Source organism: Podarcis erhardii (genome assembly GCF_964252035.2).
Source record: "Podarcis erhardii genome assembly, chromosome: 7".
Lineage (NCBI taxonomy): Eukaryota > Metazoa > Chordata > Lepidosauria > Squamata > Lacertidae > Podarcis > Podarcis erhardii.
In genome coordinates, this window is record NC_138511.1 from 80484029 (window position 1) to 80498559 (window position 14531).

The following is a 14531-nucleotide window of genomic DNA, read 5'->3' on the forward strand; positions in this document are numbered from 1 at the left end:
GAGATTTCTTTGAGATATGGAGTGGTATACACATTTCATAAATTAATAAAATAACGAATCATTAGCTATTTCTTCCTTTTAAAAACACTGCCCTTTGCCACTGCAGCTAACAAATATTCTTAATTTGATGAATACAGACACAGAACACGGTTTTTATTTGCCACATCAATTTATTTTGATTTTCAACAAAGATAAATTTAACCCCTGTATCATATGATCATGAGACAGAGCTGCCAAGACCCACATTCCTGCTTTAGCTTCTCTATCCCTTGCATCCCATTAACCCTCCACTAAAAGCCAAATAGGAGTCCTATGAATTGTAGTCACTCTTCCTCTCCCACCACCAGGCAAGCAACCTGCACCTCCACTGTTGCAACAAACAGTGGGATCCAAAAGGAAGAAGACATTGTTCTCTCCTAGCTACCCTTCAAAGTTGAGCTGCTCTGAAGAAGGCAGAGCTGCACAGCATCGGGCTCGGATTACAGTGCCTGAAAGGAAATCAATATACGTTGAATTCTTGGCCAATCCACAAAATTTTGGTGATGCGCAGCCGTGGAAATGCTTGTTAGGAATTGCACTGTCATCTAGTAAAGAAAAAGAGACAATTTCACATGAGTGCCTGGGTAGTAATAAGTGAGTTTTTATGCAGAACAGAGAGAGCAGGATCATTTTATTAAGTGTATTGACCAAGTATAGAAAGCATGTAAGAATCATTCATGAGATCAATTTGACACCTATGTTTAAAATTTGGAAAATATCCATTTTTTGTTATGGGACAGGGGCCCATCTTCATCAATATTGCTTTCCGAGGACTTCCGGTTTGGGTCGCGGACAGCGAGGAAGTGCAGAAAGCCCTTGTAAAGGGTTTTCTGAACAACACGGAGGCTTGGGGGTGTCACAAAGGCACTGCGCCCCCCAAAAATCCCAGGCGGGAGACCCCTGGGGGATAGGCTTCCCGGCAGCGTGGGAGCGGTTTCACAGTCTTTTCGGGGGGTTTTCTTATGGAAGAAACTCGGGATGGGACCGTGAGCGCAAAATGGGAGAGCACCGACTCCGTGTTGTGATGCCTCTAGCTTCAGCTGAGAAAGGCGATGAACCTCCACAAGATAAAAATGGATTCTCCAGCATGTGGTGACTCAAAACATCTTTAAAAATTGGAGTTTAAGTGAGGAGAGCCCTGGATGTTTTAAGATCTCGGCAAGGAATCTATCCGGTGGAGAGTAAAAAATGGTGCGGGTCACAGAATCGCATGCATATTAAAAAAAAGGAAGTAGCTGCCTACCGGCCTGACTGAGTGAGTACTGAACGCTATGGCAACTTTGTTAAGGCAAACAAATTATTAAGCACAAAGTAGCAAAGAAGATGCCTGCTTGAATTTGTATTTTACTTCCCCGGCCGCATACTTTGTTTCTTTTGCTGTGGGATACAGTTGCAAATATCAATCGAGCTCAGCGGTCGGGGAGTTTACTGAAAGCGGCGTTGAAAGGAAGAAATATAAAGAGACAGAAGGGAGAACTTTATCACAGACGCCTTTGAAACTGAAACACGGTGAGCTAAAACACAGCGGGGAACGTAAAACCACTCTAAGGAGATCTATAATCCCCTACAACTTTTTCTTTCTGGTGTCCTCCCTTTCTCTTTTTTCACTCCGTTGCGTGATACCATTTCCTTTTTCAGCTATTCAATAACTGTAGCGATCAGCCCTGTAACCCCTCTGGTGTTGGAATAGAACTTGAAAGTAAACTTGAGTACTGGACTCCTTTACTATAGGGGGAGCTGTGTTTCTAACCAACCAGAGCTGATTCTCAACGCAATAGGCTTAATTAAATTTACCACCTACTCCTTTTGAATGTGTTGGACATTTCTACAACAATTAAGAAAAAAGTAAGAAGGTTGCCGAATAAGGGTGACTTTTTCTTCTCGTCTTTATGAACGCTAAGTGGTGCGGACCGCATTACCTCTCTATATGTTGGATTAGGCCGTCAAGTGGCTGAAGAATTTAGGGATACGCTGGTCTGGTCAGAGCAACTTTTGTGAAATAATCTGGGTAACACTTTTGAATCTTCTTCTGCGTACTTTAAAAAGACTGCTGACTTGATTTAGCCCAGCTAACTACTCCGTATCAAAGAGGGAATTTTTATTGTGGGGTTAATATCCTCATTATTTAGACATACCTATTGTGGCTTAATCTTCTTTATGGTTGGGTTCACTACCTTACTGCCTTTTGAAAATATTTATTTCTCGCATTCTTCCTTATCTTCGCTTAGCTTTGTGAGATAGGGTTATTTGTTTTCTGGTTTAAAAAGGACTGATGAGTAATTTGAAAGTGTACTGAATTAGGTCTAGAAGTCATATCCGCCGATTGAGTCCAGATATTGGACTGAGATATCCTATAAGATTCTAGATATTTTTGGATGTGGTGGAGGAGTATAGCTCTATAATTTCTATACAAGGGCTTCAGAATTTAAAAAATAAAAAATAAAAATAAAAAAATAAAATAAAATAAAATAAAATATTTTTTTCCGGAAAAGAAAAGAAGAAGGAGAAAGAGATTGTGAGCCCTTTAAGGGAGAGACTTAGCTGCAAAATACAAACCGTGAAAGTAGGGATATAATGTCAGGGAAAAACAGGAAAAAGGTGGGGGGGACCCCTGCTGAAAGAAAGACATCCCGACAAGAAGAAATTAAAGACCTAGATATTCTGTGGTTAAAAATCAAGGAGGAGTTTAAACAAAATGAAATCCACATGGAAAATAAATTAGAAGTGCAGGAGATGATAGATAGAAGGGGCAGTAGGTGAACTTTCTACTAAAATCCAAGAATTATCTGTCAAGTCAAAAACCTTTGAAGAGACCAATAAAAAAATTCAAAAACAGATGAGAGAACAGAAAAAAGAGACAGAAAAAATAAAGGAAGAAATGAGAGAGGTGAACAAAATGCAGGAGCAAATATGGGATAGCTTAGTGATGACAGAAATGCGACAGAAACAACTTCATTTAAAATTCAGAGGAATAGGAGAAGAAACGAAAGAGAATATAAAAGAGAAAATGATTAAGGAGCTAACTAAATGGTTGGAACTGAAAGAGGAAGAGGTGGCATATACGATAGAAAATGCCTTTAGAATAAGAACGAGAGCCCAGCAAAATAAGTTTAAAAAACCTCTTGGGGACTGCCTAGTAATCCTCAATTCAATCGAGATGAAGAACTTAATATTATAAACGAGCTATCATAAAAAAATAATAATTGACGGCAGATCATTTATTGTCCTTAAAGAAACACCAGTTAGACTACTGCGTAAAAAGGAAGGATATAGACAAATAGTAGGTGTCTTGAGGAGAAATAGCATACAATATAGATGGGAGTTCCCTGAAGGGATTGCCTTCTTTTTTAAAGACAAAAGATTTAAGCTGACCCCCAAGAGGTGGAAAAATTCCTGAGAAGGTATGAGAAAGAGCTTGGTAAGGCTGAGGACAGGCTAAGAGATAGAGAGGGAAGTAAAAACAAGAAAAGAGGAAAGAAAGAGAGGAGGGGGATACGGGAAGAGAAAGAAGTTGAAGAAGAAGTAGAAGAGGAAGAAGGTGCTGTGGGAGGTGAGGAGGCAGAAGAGGAAGAATATACAGGGAACGGAAGCCCCAAAACACAAGTTTGAAAATTTAAATTGAACAAATAGAATTTAATTTTAGTAATGTCTTTGAATTTTTTGTCCTGGAATGTAAACGGTCTAAATGAAAAATCAAAAAGGAATAAAATAGAGAAAGTTTTGAGGAATAAAAACTATGACGTGATTTGCTGTCAAGAGACACATGTGGCCAAAAAACACAAACATATATTGATTAACAAAAAGTTGGGAGTTGAGTTTATCAACTCAGATGTAAATAAAAAAAGAGGGTTGGTGATATACGTTAAGGAGAAATGGGAACCTGTATTAATCTGCAAAGATGATGAGGGAAGAATTTTGGGAGTTCAAATTAGCCACCAAGGGGAAAAATTTTATGTGGTAACTGTTTATGCACCTAATACAAACAAAGCAGAGTTTTTTTAAAAAAAACCTGGAACAAGTACTATAAGAATTAGAAAATTACAAATTAATTCTACTTGGAGTTCTGAATGGAGTACCAGTACCAGAATTAGATAGAAGTGAAAAAAAGAGGAAATCGAATCAAGGGAAACTTCCAAAATCATTTAATAACCTTCAAGAAAACTTAGATTTGATCGATATTTGGAGGCATAAAAACCCAATAACGAAACAATTTACGCATTTCTCAGAACCACACCAGAGTTGGGGTAGAATTGATCAGATATGGGTCTCAAGAGAACTTTCGATAAGAACAACAAAATGTGAAATACAACCCAGAACCCTTTCTGATCACAACCCAATTGTTTAGGAAATAAAATGTAAATCATCGGGACCATATAGGTGGAGAATGAATGAATACTTACTTGAAAATGATGAGATTATCGAGAAGGCTAAAAGTACCCTGAAAGACTATTTTGACATAAACTTAAATAAAGAAACCAAAACTGATATAATTTGGGACGCCAGCAAGGCGGTTTTAAGAGGATTCTTAATTCAACAGAACAATTATAGAAGGAAACTAAGAGAATCAAAGAAAGAAGAAATAGTCAAGCAATTAAGAGATTGTGAGAAAAAACTAATAATAAATCCTAGGGACGAAAGGACTAAACAAATCTCTAAAATGCTGCAAACACAATACTCAACACTAATAAGTCAAGAAGTAGAATGGAGAATTAAATCAATGAAGCAAAAATATTTTGAATCCGCAAACAAAACGGGGAGACTATTGGCGTGGCAATTAAGAAAAAGGAAAAAACAAAACGTGATTAACAAAATTAAAACAGAAGAGCAAATATTAGAAGACCCCAATGAAATAAAGGAAAAGTTCCTTCAGTTCTATGAAAATTTGTATAAAAAGAAAGACGAGGACATAGTAGAAATAGAAAAATATCTGGAAAGGAATGGAGGAGAACAGTTGAAGGATGAAGAAAAAACCCATTTAAATAAATTAATAACAGCAGATGAGGTCAAGGAGGCAATTAAGAAGATGAAACCAGGGAAAGCGCCAGGTCCAGATAGTTTGTCACAAAAATACTACAAAGTTTTAAAGGAATATCTGGCCACGGTTTTATGTGATGTAATGAATAATATTTTACAAGGAGGGAAGATACCTGATTCCTGGAATCACATCACGTTAATACCTAAATCAGACTCTGATAAACTCGACATAAGAAATTATAGACCGATATCACTACTTAATAATGATTATAAAATCTTCGCAGAAATAATGGCGAACAGACTTAAGAAATATTTAATAAAATCCATTCACAAAGATCAAGCTGTATTCCTCCCTAATAGGCAACTAAAGGACAACATAAGGCACATAATAAACATTATTGAATATTTGGAATTTAAGAACGACATTCCCGCGGTACTAATTTTCATCGATGCCGAAAAGGCTTTCAACAATGTATCCTGGTGGTTTTTATTAAAATGTATGGAGAGGGTAGGGATAGAGGGGCCTTTCATGGAAGGTATAAGAGCGATTTATTCAAGCCAAAGGGCTAAATTAATTATTAACAATAATCTAACTAATTCGTTCGCGATTTCGAAGGGTACAAGACAGGGGTGCCCTCTGTCCCCTCTCCTATTTATTATGGTGTTGGAAGTAATTACAAATAAAATAAGGGAAACCCCAGAAATAAGAGGAATCAGAATTGGAGCAAAAGAATATAAATTAAAGGCCTACGCCGATGATTTGGTAATATCGCTAGAAGAACCAGCAAAAGGTATCAGTAAAGTTTTAGAGTTACTTGAAGTATTTGGAAAACTGTCCGGGTTTAAGCTAAACAAAGTTAAAACCAAGATGTTGACAAAGAATTTGGCTGAAAATTTAAGAAACCAGTTAGAATTGCAAACAGGAATCAAGGTGGTGAAAAAGGTGAAATATTTGGGTATTTGGGTCTCCACGAAAAACATAAACCTAGTAGAAGATAACTACAATAGGACCTGGAGAGAGATTAAAAAAGACTTAGACACCTGGAGCAAGATAAAACTCTCCTGGTCGGGTAGAATGGCTGCAATTAAGATGAGCACTCTCCCAAGACTGCTGTTCCTATTTCAGAACATCCCGGTGATTAGAGGTACGACAATGTTTAAAGATTGGCAGAAAACCCTTTCCAGATTTATTTGGCAGGGCAAAAGAGCAAGAATCAAATTTAAACTACTTACAGATCAAAGAGATAGAGGAGGGTTTGCCGTCCCGAACCTAAAACTATACTATGAGGCCTCATCCTTGTGTTGGATCAAGGAATGGATCGTTTTGAAAAACACAGATTTGTTGGATTACGAGGGATTTAACATCAGATTTGGTTGGCATGCATATCTATGGCATGATAAAGAGAGGGTTCATAAAGGATTCTCCAACCATATTATCAGAGGAGCGTTGCTTGAGGTATGGGACAGAAATAAGAGATTTATAGAAAAAGACACCCTCTGGTGGCTATCACCAATTGATATCCTAACAATCAAAAAATTAAACATGGAAAGTCAAAGATGGACCTATGAAGACCTCCTGGTAAGATCAGATAAAGGATGGAAAATCACACCATATGAAGATTTAAAGGATAAATTAACGGGTTGGCTACAGTTTCACCAAATTAATGCTTTATGGAATGAGCATAAAAAACAGGGATGAATGAGAAAAAAATCCAGATACCAGGTGGAAATACTAGAAGGAAATTCCAAACTTTTATCCAAAATGTATAATCAATTACTAGATTGTGATACCAAGGATGAAGAGGTAAAGGAGGTTATGGTCAAATGGGCCATGGACCTTGGATATAATCTAGATTACGACAGGTGGATGAAACTTTGGAACAAGGATATGAAATTCACAGCTTGTGTTGGACTCCGAGAAAATATGGAAAAAATGATGTACCGATGGTACATCACCCCAGTGAAATTGGAGAAAATGTATAAGACCGGGGACAAAACTTGTTGGAAATGCAAAACAAAAGAGGGTGATTTCCACCACATGTGGTGGGCTTGTGAAGAAGTGAAAAGGTTTTGGGGACTTATCTATGATGAACTAAAAAAAAATTTGAAATATACTTTTCCTAAAAAACCCCGAAGCCTTTCTCCTAGGAATGGTCGGAGATGAGATTAGGAAAGAAGACCAAACTATGTTCCAATACGCAACAGTAGCCGCCAGGATATTGCTAGCGCAAAATTGGAAAATGCCTAATATCCCAACTATTAGAGAATGGCAAACTAAGTTATGTGAGTATATAGAACTAGCAAAGATGACACAGAAGATCAGGCATCAAACAAGCGTAAAATTTACTAACGATTGGAACAAATTCATTACATACATAGAAACAAATTTAGGAAATATTAAAATCACAGTAGGTGTAACATAAAACCTGCGATGTATAGATAAAGGTTGTAAAAAGATACCGCAGGAAGATACTGTGGGGATATAGCTCAAAACCGTGATGGAGGGAAGTCAATTAATGTTATGTTATAAATTGATGTTTTTCTCTGTTGTTCGTTTATATGTCTTTGTTCTTTCACTTGGTATGTTTTTGGTTTTGTTTTTCTTTTTGTTTTTCTTCTTTTAAAAAAAACAACAGCTTAATAATAAGATTTTTTTTAAAAAAAATCAATATTGCTTTTCATATCACGGCTCCATGGCTGCTTTTACTTTCAAAAGGTTAATGAAAATAGTGCATTTTCTGGCAGAAAGCCACAAACAGAGCAAGAGAGCAGCCCACCACCCTGTCTCCACCTCATTGGCTGGCAGAGCTACTTACCATAAGCAACAACAAACTCGATGCACTGAGTCTCATCATTATAACACTTGATGGTCTCTGAGCCTTTACAGGCTTCTGAGAGAGAAGGAATACAGGTTGGACACTCTTGCCCATTTAACTCACGTCCTGGCCCTGTGAAACACAACAACTAAATTCAGCACATGGTTTCAGCACTTTTCTTTCTTTCTTTCTTTCTTTCTTTCTTTCTTTCTTTCTTTCTTTCTTTTGCTACAGTGTAATAATATTTTATTAAATTTTCCAAAATTTGATATATATAGAGGTAAAGGTACCCCTGACCGTTAGGTCCAGTCGCAGACGACTCTGGGGTTGCACGCTCATCTCGCTCCATAGGCCGAGTGAGCCGGCGTTTGTCCGCAGACAGCTTATGGGTCATGTGGCCAGCATGACTAAGCCACTTCTAGTGAACCAGAGCAGTGCATGGAAACGCTGTTTACCTTCCCGCCGGAGCAGTACCTATTTATCTACTTGCACTTTGACGTGCTTTCGAACTGCTAGGTGGGCAGGAGCTGGGACCGAACAACGGGAGCTCACCCTGTCACAGGGATTGGAACCGTGGTAGATTTGTCTTTTTCAGACTTTCCACCCCGTTTTCCATGGTGTTTTTAATTTCTTTGCCTCTGCAGCACAATACTTTTTATCTTTTATACCAACACATCAATACTTTATTCTCTAATTCTTTCTGTTGCTCATATTTCAAATCCTGCTCATGAGTTCATCACATTATATTATTTCTTTAAATAATCTGAAATAGACTTCCATTCTTCAACAAAGCAATCATCATTAGATTCTCTTATTTTGGCTGTTAACTTTGCCAATTCTGCATAGTCCATCACCTTACTTATCCATTCTTCCTTGGTAGTAAGTTCTACTTCCTTCCATTTTTGCGCGGAGAGAATCCCAGCCAATGTTGTTACATGCATAAAAAACTTAAAATACATTTTTTGGAACTTCTTCCTCTACAATATCTAAGAGAAAAATTTCTGCTTTTTTGTTTTTGTTTTTTTGTTTTTTGTATATAATCACTTTAGACATCTTTTATATCTCATCATATATCATTTCCCAAAAAACCTTCACCTTCTTAAAAGTCCACCACATAAAAAAGGAAGTTCCATGTACCAATATTTTTTGGAACTTCTTTCCCCATAATCTCTAGGAGAAATTTTTCCATGGGTTTTGTTTTGTTTTTGTTTTCTTGTATAATTGCTTTAGGTTCCTTTTTTTGTCTCATCATATTTCATTTCCCCAAAAAACTTCACTTTCTCACAAGTCCACCACATATAAAAGAAAGTTCCATGTACCTGTTTACACTTCCAACAATATTTTACAACATTTAGCCAATTTGTTAGGTGATAAAATCCATCTATACATATTTTTTTGTGTGTAATTTCCTTTTAGAGTAAAACAGGCAGGACATTTCATATCATTTCCCCATAAACTTTCGCATGCATTCATTTCTATATTATGTCCTTGATCTTTAGCCCCTTGTATCATTGCAGATTTAACCAGCTCATCTTTCGTTTCCCATTATAGTAACATTTTATACATTTTTAAATCAATTTCTCTCGTTCTTCAAGCAGAACCTTTTCAAAGTCAGAACTTTGATCCATAAAGCCTTTTAATACATGTTTTCAAAAATACACATTAATTTGACAATACAGTGGTACCTCAGTCTGTGAACAGTCTAGTTAACGAACACTTTGGGGAACTGCCTCTGCAAAACCGGAAGTGGCAAACTTTTCCCCGGAAAGTGAATCAAATCCGAATGGGGGAAGGGCACCGGAGGCAGGAGCCCGCATTAGTGAAAGAGAGCCTCAGTTTAAGAATTAAGTTCACAAACAGAGGTACCACTGTATTGGAAAAGTCCTTTTTCACTTTACTTCCTTTGACCTGGGGAGCATTACTGAAAGTTTTCAGCTTTCTGTTTCCCAAGGTCATGGTTGAGGGGTCCTGCAACACCATATTAGAAGAGCCAGGATGTCACCCTGTAGCTGGTGTTCCAGAGGTGGAGTTACTACTAGGGAAACAATGTTTCCATGTGCTCTACCTTCCATCACAGTGTCCCATTGCACCAGAAGTGGTTGAGTTATGCTGGCCACATGATCTGGAAAGCTGTCTGCAGACAAATGCCAACTCCCTCACCCTGAAAAGCGAGATGAGTGTTGCATCCCATAGTCTATTTTGACTGGACTTAACCATCTAGGGGTCCTTTACCTTTACGTTGTTCCTCACTATGTGGTATCATGGGTACCACCTTTTGTGTCCTCTAACCAGGGAAGCTGTAATCTATCTTGGGCTTCATCTAGGATCTCCAGTGCAATCTGTTTGATATCGTTTGTCTAAGGGCAACTAATGAAAACCCCTAAAGCCTCAATATTATTTATTCTTAAGGATATATACAAATACACATATACTTACGTTGCACAAACGCTTGTAAGCACTGCATATCACGACAGCACTTCCTGAAATTCTCTGCAAAATCACCTTCTCTTGTGGTGAAACTGTAGCTGTCTGTGGTGCAATCTGTAGTACATCCCAATTCCATTTTTATGTGTAGAGAATCAGCTGTGAGAGAGCAAAGAATACCTACATCAGCAAAAATTCAAATCATTATTCTCCTGAATGAATTTTTTGTGATGCTCCCTTATATACATACATTGAGCAAATGGGTGAATAAAGAAAAAAAAATTCCAGCAAGTACTGAATCTACCAAGCTAATCCTTAAAGTAGCTTCTTCCCGAATCAGTATAAATTCTTCTGCCAAACCATGTGAATATTCTAGGATAGTTCTTTAAATGAGACATTGTTGACTTGTTTTTCCTGCACACACAAAATGGCAAGCACCTGGAATCTGATCATCTGATCTGCAGCTAGCTGATCCACTGGCTAACACAAGAAGCTGTCTTATACTATGTAATATATTTCTCAGAGAGTGGAGAATACAGTTTTCTTTTTCCTCTCATTTTCTCATTCTCTTGATTTCACTTCTGACTGGCTATGTCAAGGTAATAAATCTTTTCCCATGCATCTTTCTGTGGGGAAATGTCTGAATAAGTTTTCCTTTTTCATAAAAAAAGATTTCTGTGCCTTCAGCTGCTGTCACATTGTAACCAAAAGGGTTTGAGGCTTTGTGTTGTTACTATATATTGCAGGCCTATTTAGCAGCAGCTGCTTGCTCTCAGAACCTGCTTACTCTCAGAGCTAGTGGTAGGGTGGCTTCAAGAACAATATTCTTTTGATGGGGCCAGGACTATCTTGGACATTTAATAATATAGCTAGATTGTCAGGGACTGGGCAGAGGAGGAATGGTGGAGACTCCCTCCCCAGCCTGACCCTTCCAGAGAAAAGGGAGACAGTTCAAAATCACAACAGGGAGGTTACAGCTCAGAGGCCAATGAGGGGGACAGCTGGGAAATAATGGTGGAGGAGGGAGAAGAGGCACCAGGGGAGAAGATAGCTGACAGACTTAGCATCTTTAGAAAGCATTCCAGACCCCCTTCTCCCAGAACCCAGCGGGCATCGAAAGTAGGAGAGCATGTTGGGATCGGGGGATGAAAAGCCATCTGACTCAGCCCCAGCTGGAGCATCTCTCTTCTCAGCCTTACTACTGTGGAGATCCATCAGTCATCCTCCCCGATGTGCATCTGTGACTCAAGTTCCAGCAGCAAGCTTGAGCACACATTACTCAGCAGCATAAACTGCGCAACAGATGAGGCTTGAGGAGTGAACATGATACTAAACTACACATTTATTATACATAAATCAAGACAAAGAAACATGGCTTCTCTCCTTGCCATCTTCTCAGAGAGAGACTGAAAACAAAAGCAATACAGAGTGGAAGTTCTGCTCACGGACTCCAGCAATCTGTGCTGGAATGTAAACAGACATGTGACATGCAACAATCCACATATATTTTGAATAATTATCATATATATAGCAGACTTTTTTTCTTTTTTCTTGTCTTTCTTTAGTATTGTTGTTGCAAACAAGGTGCCTGACTTGATTCTGTATATTGATGGCTCTTCTAAAACAAATAACTATGATAAATTCATGTCTGGTTACGTTGTGGTATCTGACTATGAAATTCTTGAAGTTTACTTCCTTTCCGGTATTGAAAGGTACCCAAGTTGCTGAGGTCATCGCTCCTATTCATGCCTACACCAAGCCTGGAGAATTGTTTATCTCCTGTAATATTTTACCATTCTGTGTGCCAAAATATGGGGGGAGATGAATTTTCTTATTTCTGTGGGTTTTTCTATACTTTGGTTCCTCATTTATTCCCTTTATCTATATCTTAAAATGAAAATATTCAGCTTTTAGGAAACAGGAGAGCCAAACAAGCAGCTCCTCTTGGCTCTGTGCCTGGCTGTTTCATTTTTTTTTATACCTTGTTATTAAAAAGATGTATATTCCTTGGTGATTGCAGTTTTCTCCCCCAATAGTATTTGCAGCTTAATTTTCTTGAGTTGTGAGTTTAAATGTTTTCCCTACAAACATCAGAATGCCAATAGACTAAATAAAAGTTAAAAATGGTGATACACTTTACCGTTGAAGCAAGAAAGAAAAGTTTCTATGACTTTGCATACAGTGCTTTTCAAATGTTGCTGTTAGTTTTATCTTTTCCCCCAGAAACAAGCTGTCTGATTGGCCCCTTTATGCAGCCTGATGAAAAGAGCTAAAACATAACAAACCATTCCCTGTAAGAGAGTGACTATCAGAGTGCAAGTGCTAGTAACCTTTTGTGCCCAGCAACATTTCCTTATAACTTAAGGCCAAAAGAAAAAGGAAAGGAAAGGAAAGGAAAAAGCTCAGAAAACCTGATTCCCTAATTGTTATCTCTTTATGTTCATGAAAGATCAGTATTGCTTTTGTATTTCACAACTGAGAACTTTGCTGTCCTGATTGCTGAAGAAGGTAGAAAAAGAGCACACCACAAATCTGAAGAGGGTCATAGGTGACCACCTGTAAAACTTACCTGAAGTGATATTACCAAGGCTGTGAAACTCTGAGAATCAAACCTCTGTAACTTGCCTATGGAGACCCAAATTGCTTTTCAATTGGGCCTCCTTTCATACAAAGTTGTTGGTTTTCTCTCTTGATTTTAGCATTAATAATGCAAGGAGCACAGCGTAAGGAGTCGAGCTTACCCCTTTAGCAGTTACTTCAGCTTTAGCATCTTTACTTCAGCTTTAGCAGTTACTTCAGCTTTAAATAAAAGCAACTGCTAGTTTGTCAATAGAGACCACATAACACAACGTAATTTCTTGGTTTTGCTAATTACAATAGTCACATTGTGAGCAATGTGCAAGTTATGTCCCTGGGTTCAACCCAAATAAAATATTAAATTGTGAGTTTAATAAAATCACTTCAAACACCACCCATAAATCAACCATAGGGTGCATTATTGATATCTGCTTTATGCATATTGTGATGTTTTATGACGTTAGCCACTCTGCGCCCTGCCCCGGCCAGGGAGGGAGGGATACAAATAAATTATTATTATTATTATTATTATTATTATTATTATTATTAAAAAAACAATTTTCAGAGTGGCATAAGCAGCATAGTCATTCCATGTTATCCAACCCTCATATGGTTGCTGCAAGCTGGAAAGTATTGAAATGTTACTATTGGATATGTGGGGAGTGAGTCTGAGTTTTTTCCCCATAGTGGTATGGCATTTGTTATTGAAAGTAGGTACAGTGGTGCCTCGCAAGACGAAATTAATTCGTTCCGCAAGTCTCTTCGTCTTGCGAGTTTTTCGTCTTGCGATGCACGGTTTTCCATAGGAATGCATTGAAAATCAATTAATGCGTTCCTATGGAAACCGCCTTCCCCCGACCTCTTCTGGCGGGCGGCATTTTAAAATCGCCCGGGACAGCGACTTCTCCGCTGTCCGGGCGATTTAAAAGCCCCTGGGAAGGCAAGCAGGGGGGACAAAGACTTTTGCACCCCGCCTGCCTTCAGAAGAGGTCCAGGACAGGCTTCACGGCCCCGCCGCCCGGCTTCGGGACATCCTTCCGATGCCGGGCGTCGGGGGGAGGCGTTCCTGCCCCGCCGCCCGGCATCGGGACCATGCCCCGAAGCCGGGCGTCGGGGGGAGGCGTTCCTGCCCCGCCGCCCGGCATCGGGACCATGCCCCGAAGCCGGGCGTCGGGGGGAGGCGTTCCTGCCCCGCCGCCCGGCATCGGGACCATGCCCCGAAGCCGGGCGTCGGGGGGAGGCGTTCCTGCCCCGCCGCCCGGCATCGGGACCATGCCCCGAAGCCGGGCGTCGGGGGGAGGCGTTCCTGCCCCGCCGCCCGGCATCGGGACGATGCCCCGAAGCCGGGCGGCGGGGGGAGGCGTTCCCGCCCCGCCGCTCGGCTTCGGGACATCGTTCCGATGCCGGGCGGCGGGGGGAGACTTTCCCGCCCCGCCGCCCAGCTTCGGGACATCGTTCCGATGCCGGGCGTCGGGGGGAGGCGTTCCCGCCTCGCCGCCCGGCATCGGGGCATCCTTCCGAAGCCCGGCGGCGGGAGGAGGTGTCCCCGCCCCGCCGCCAGGCTTCGGAGGAGGTCCGAGGACAGCGGGGAAGACGAGCTGCGCTTCCCCGCTGTCCCGGAGATTTCCCTATGGGCTGTCGTCTTGCGAAGCAAGCCCATAGGGAAATTCGTCTTGCGAAGCGCCCCCAAAACGGAAAACC

General features: G+C 40.0%; 1 long non-coding RNA gene across 1 annotated transcript in view; it reads right to left on the minus strand.

Annotated features, from left to right (window-relative positions):
* Positions 1–332: 332 nt before the first annotated feature.
* Positions 333–14531, minus strand: part of LOC309346221 — a 40557-nt gene continuing 26358 nt past the window's right edge. The window contains exon 5 of the long non-coding RNA XR_014158486.1: positions 333–362. This is a non-coding gene — a long non-coding RNA (uncharacterized lncRNA). The remainder of the gene's footprint in view (positions 363–14531) is intronic.